At 43.6% G+C, this 6,000-nt stretch overlaps 1 protein-coding gene across 1 annotated transcript in view; it reads right to left on the minus strand.

Moving 5' to 3' along the window:
* The window catches only part of RTTN (rotatin), a 206,338-nt gene extending 201,566 nt beyond the window's left edge, over positions 1-4,772 (minus strand). The window contains exons 1-2 of the mRNA XM_083187719.1: positions 4,660-4,772; positions 3,148-3,260 (exon numbers count right to left, since the gene is read on the minus strand). The gene's annotated coding sequence lies outside the window, so the exon portion shown is untranslated. The remainder of the gene's footprint in view (positions 1-3,147; positions 3,261-4,659) is intronic.
* Between the last annotated feature and the right edge of the window lie 1,228 nt (positions 4,773-6,000).

Below are 6,000 nucleotides of genomic sequence, written 5' to 3' on the forward strand. Positions count from 1 at the left end.
CCGCTAAAAGAGCCTGCTGCCTGTCTCGCCGGTGTGCCTGGGAAAGCCGCTGTAGATTGCAATGCCCGTCGCTTCCCCGGCAGCTCAGGGACTTCGGTGGGGCCAGCACACCCCCTTGCACGATGGTGCCGGCCAGGCCCGCCCCCTTTACTGATGACAGCGGCTGGGCCGGCCCCTTTAGTGACGTCGCGGCCCAGGTGCGCACCCTTCAGTGCCGTTGTCCGGAACCGCCCACAACGATGACGTCGGTGGGCCCGGTCCGCCCCATTATGTTGCCCGAACCTGCGCTGCGAGGAGTAAGTTGGCAGTAGACAAGGAATTACAATTGTGGCTGGTTATTCTTTTAAAAGTGGATTCTGTATTGGCCTGCACAATATCAATTGTGCACTAAAATGCACTACAGTTTATACTGGTTTGAATTACCACTCAACGGAGTAGATGTATGAAGCAGCGATAAGGGAGGAGACGTGAGCCAGTGGAGAAGTGGCCCATGGCAACCAATCAGCTGCTATGTATAATTTTATACTATGCAAATTTTAGATGTTACTTCAGTGCTGATTGGTTGCCATGGGCCACTTCTCGTCTGGCTCACTTTTCCTCCATTATTGCTGCTTCATACATCTACCCCAGTATTGGAAAACAGAGCAACTAAATTTGCATTGACACTCATTGACTGATCTGGAGTACAGTATAATGATAAAAAAGAATCCAAGGGTGACATTTAATAGAATGCGATTTTATCGCACTTTTTGAAATTGCACCATAGCGCCACACATTGCACTTTTTAAATTCGTATTTTTCCCATGTAATTCACATATTTAATGGGATGTGAATATGCGGCTAAAAAGTGTGATAAAGTGCGCAGAGATGCGATGTGGTGCGATATTATGACACATAAAAGTGCGATTTGTCCCACCGATCATGTGCGAGTTTAGGGCCAACCAGAGTGCGAATTACAACTCTGCCTCCACATGACAAATAACTCCCTAACCTATTGGCCCACCTAAGTCCCCTCCATTATGCATCACACCCCCTATATAAAGGGGCACTGGTGCCATTTTAATATTTGATAGGGAGTAAGGAGATGGAGAGGAGAGGATGTATGCTTGGCAGAGGAAGAGTGGCAGCAAGTAGTGGTGGCGGAGGGAGCAGTGACCCACAGACAGGCAGCAGCAGCGCAAGAGGAGCCAGGGTGAGAGGCAGCAGAGGAATGCTGACACCCAGCACATTCAGAGGGAGAGGCAGTAGTGTGGCAGGCAGCATGGCCACAGCAAGGCCGGGCCCTGGAGGAGCAGGCCCAGCAGGAGGAGGTAGAGAATCCTCTTGCATCCCCATCCCATACCCTAACACAGGACCTCTTCACTACACAGTCCCAGGAGGAGCTGCAAGAGGGCCACATCTCTGACCTCGACTGGCCTGAGGTGGATGAAGATGGAGGTGAGGAGGAGGCTGAGACTGCCCTGGAGGAGGAGGGGGACATAGCCATAGAGGAGCTGAAGGGGGAGGTAGAAATTGTCCGAACCCAAAGTGGCCGGAAGGTGCATTTGCCGCTCTAGTCAGGGCAATTATCCCTGTATATGACCAGCTGCTGGGCAAACATAGCAACCGAACCACTGCACAGCACAAAAGGGCCATGTGGAATGCCATAACACAGACGATCAACGCAGTCAGCAACCATAAATGTATCATCAGAAATGTCAAGAAACGTTTTAACGATATTAAAAGGCTGCTGAAGACCAAAATGGCCACTGAGCTGAAGCAGGCTACCCGGACTGGAGGAGGAAGCCCCAAACGTGTCTCATACACCTCCTATGAGAGAAAGTTAAAGAGTATCATCCCACCAGAGGTCCTTCCTGGCGTCCATGTGGACGATACAGATAGGCCAGCAACGTCACCCAGAACTGGAAAGTGTGCCCACATTTTATCTACAACATACATTGCAATGTTTTATAACTGTAATGCTCTCTTGTAATGTTAGCATAACAGTAGTGCTGCTGGAACTACATATCCCAGCAAGGTCATTCTACATTAATTGCATGCTCAGAGATAGAATTTGGTGATAATGCTGGGCCATATAGTTCCACAACTGCTGGTTTTGGACAAAAGTTTAGCAGTGTTTGTTACAGATTAACATGCCTGTGGGCCCAAACATAGGTGCCATGTTGAAATAGCTTAAACGCCTACATACAGCAGATTTGCGGCCAGTTTACAGGCTAAATAAATATTTATTATATCAGTCAGTTATATTGTAAAAAATTGATTGTAATCAAAGGGGGGAAAATAGTGTTGCCCATCACCCTTGTGAGTATTTGTAGTTACAGGTCGAGTATCCCGTATCCGAATATCCGTTATCCGAATTATTCCGAAAACCAGACATTCCAGAAAGTGAAAAAAATTTTTTTTTTTGCTAAAAACTCACTGGGGACATTTGTAACAGCATCACTGGGGACATGATATGTAACTGGCACTATATATGTGCAAGACAATGATTGCTTGGCATTCAAATTCAGTGCTGAGATAGTACACACATTTTGTTTCACGTTTTGAAACCTTGTTTTTGAACAAATAAAATATATTTGTGTGTATTTTATGTGGTAATAAAATATATTTGTGTGTGTATATTATGTGTTTATACAGCATAAATGCAAGATACTTCAAAATACATCATTGAAATATTAAAATATTCCGAAATACGGAATAATCCGTTATCCAAAATTCTCCTGGTCCTGAGCATTTTGGATAAGGGATACTCAACCTGTATTTGTATCAAAAATCAACATGCTGGTAATAAATGCTGTCCATGCAAAGGTGTATAACGGCTGTCCATCATTTCTTTTGCAGATTATCCATCCCGAAGTGCTACCGCACCACAACGCAACAGACCAATTGGTGGTGATCCAGAGGCTGTACACATACCCATGTCACATACACAATATCCTACATTACATTCATCTTCTGCTGCTACATACCAACGGAAATTAATGTATTCAGACCCAGCCATCACACTTAGTAGCAATGACAATTTTACATTAAGTCACGGGGTATATGTGTAAGTACATAATACCCATTGTTATGTGACATAACCCTCAAAACACCTTAGTAACATCTAACTGCACATATACTGCACTAGTATGCTTTATTACTTACCAATTTATCTGTACCCACAGGAACATCACAACTAGGGCTGCAACCCACAGAATCTTCACAAATGATGCCGGACGAAATGGAAATCATTCTTCAGCCAGTGGAGTCCTTTTCACCTGAAGAAGAAGTCATGACAACATCACAGACTGCTAAGGCAACAACTGTGGTGACACCCAACCTACCCCCTCCCACACAATCACCCCACACACCAACTACCGCAGCCGAATTAGCTAACTCTTTGCATAATTTTAAAAGTAAGTAGATAGAGTTTATGGGAATGCAAAGCCATCAAATTGGAAACATACAATACAAAAAAATTAACCACCAGTGTATGTGTTGCTGTGGGAACACAAGTCCGGATGGCTACTACCATGGACACTCGTTTGGCAGACATTAGTAATGCCCTACGGGAACACAATAGTCATATTGCCACCCTTAGTGAAACTCTTCTTGGTCAAAATCAAGCCAGTACTGCACAGACCAATGCCTTAATTGCTATGCAGGGTCAAATAAATCATATGGAGTTCAATTTATTAGGGGCAGCTACATCTACTGTAAGTAGTGTCTCCAGTACACCAGTGAATGGCTCACCCACTTCACCCCTTCCACCGTCGGAGTGTTAGGACCAGGGGTGGGCTGGGGTCAGGTGCCAAGGGAGGATGTGCTCGTGCTGACGCATCCAAATAAGCACTTGTAATTTTTTGTTTGAAGGACATGCTAAATGTTTGGCCCACTAAAAGGAGACTATTTTTCACATATATGAGTAAAAATGTATTCACACATACCAAGGTCTCTGTGTTTTGTTGTATGCGAATGTTTTTTAATAATACTTACATGGTTTAATGGTATATGTTAATGTGTAGGTATGGGTGTACATTGCTCTTTTGAGGTTTACTTGTAAATGGAATAGGTCAACAATAGCGGTGTCAAACTCATGGCCCTCCAGTTGTTGCCCAAACATAGGTGCCATGTTGATATAGCTTAAACGCCTACATACAGCAGATTTGCGGCCAGTTTACAGGCTAAATAAATATTTATTATATCAGTCAGTTATATTGTAAAAAATTGATTGTAATCAAAGGGGGGAAAAATAGTGTTGCCCATCACCCTTGTGAGTATTTGTAGTTATTTGTATCAAAAATCAACATGCTGGTAATAAATGCTGTCCATGCAAAGGTGTATAACGGCTGTCCACCATTTCTTTTGCAGATTATCCATCCCGAAGTGCTACCGCACCACAACGCAACAGACAAATTGGTGGTGATCCAGAGGCTGTACACATACCCATGTCACATACACAATATCCTACATTACATTCATCTTCTGCTGCTACATACCAACGGAAATTAATGTATTTAGACCCAGCCATCACACTTAGTAGCAATGTCAATTTTACATTAAGTCACGGGGTACATGTGTAAGTACATAATACCCATTGTTATGTGACATAACCCTCAAAACACCTTAGTAACATCTAACTGCACATATACTGCACTAGTATGCTTTATTACTTACCAATGTATCTGTACCTACAGGAACATCACAACTAGGGCTGCAACCCACAGAATCTTCACAAATGATGCCGGACGAAATGGAAATCATTATTCAGCCAGTGGAGTCCTTTTCACCTGAAGAAGAAATCATGACAACATCACAGGCTGCTAAGGCAACAACTGTGGTGACACCCAACCTACCCCCTCCCACACAATCACCCCACACACCAACTACCGCAGCCGAATTAGCTAACTCTTTGCATCATTTTAAAAGTAAGCAGATAGAGTTTATGGGAATGCAAAGCCATCAAATTGGAAACATACAATACAAAAAAATTGACCACCAGTGTATGTGTTGCTGTGGGAACACAAGTCCGGATGGCTACTACCATGGACACTCGTTTGGCAGACATTAGTAATGCCCTACGGGAACACAATAGTCATATTGCCACCCTTAGTGAAACTCTTCTTGGTCAAAATCAAGCCAGTACTGCACAGACCAATGCCTTAATTGCTATGCAGGGTCAAATAAATCATATGGAGTTCAATTTATTAGGGGCAGCTACATCTACTGTAAGTAGTGTCTCCAGTACACCAGTGAATGGCTCACCCACTTCCCCCCCCCCCCCCCGGTCGGAGTGTTAGGACCAGGGGTGGGCTGGGGTCAGGTGCCAAGGGAGGATGTGCGCGTGCTGACGCATCCAAATAAGCACTTGTAATTTTTTGTTTGAAGGACATGCTAAATGTTTGGCCCACTAAAAGGAGACTATTTTTCACATATATGAGTAAAAATGTATTCACACATACCAAGGTCTCTGTGTTTTGTTGTATGCGAATGTTTTTTAATAATACTTACATGGTTTAATGGTATATGTTAATGTGTAGGTATGGGTGTACATTGCTCTTTTGAGGTTTACGTGTAAATGGAATAGGTCAACAATAGCGGTGTCAAACTCATGGCCCTCCAGTTGTTGTGGTAGTACAAATTCCACCATGCTCTGGCACTAATTTGATAGAATGTACTGCTTAAAGTGTGTCAGGGCATCATGGGATGTGTATTTCCACAACACCAGGAGACCCATGATTTTTACACCACTGGTATACAAGATGTGAATAATGTACTTACCAGCATGAACTCAGCAAGGGATATCTCAGCTTCACCTCTAGGCCTCTGACTATTCCCCTAAATATTGTAAAAAATATATGGTATTTGGTATATTGTATGTGAGGACACTTACAGCAATGGTACATGTTAGTATAAAGTGCACATGTCATTACCTGAGAAGTAGCACCTGATGATCTGTCTACGCATCAGATTCCCCCTCTGCGTACCCCTTACTACCATAGGTGTGGTAGTTTCTGC

The sequence above is a fragment of the Crinia signifera genome, chromosome 5 (genome assembly GCF_055691185.1).
Source record: "Crinia signifera chromosome 5, ASM5569118v1, whole genome shotgun sequence".
NCBI lineage: Eukaryota > Metazoa > Chordata > Amphibia > Anura > Myobatrachidae > Crinia > Crinia signifera.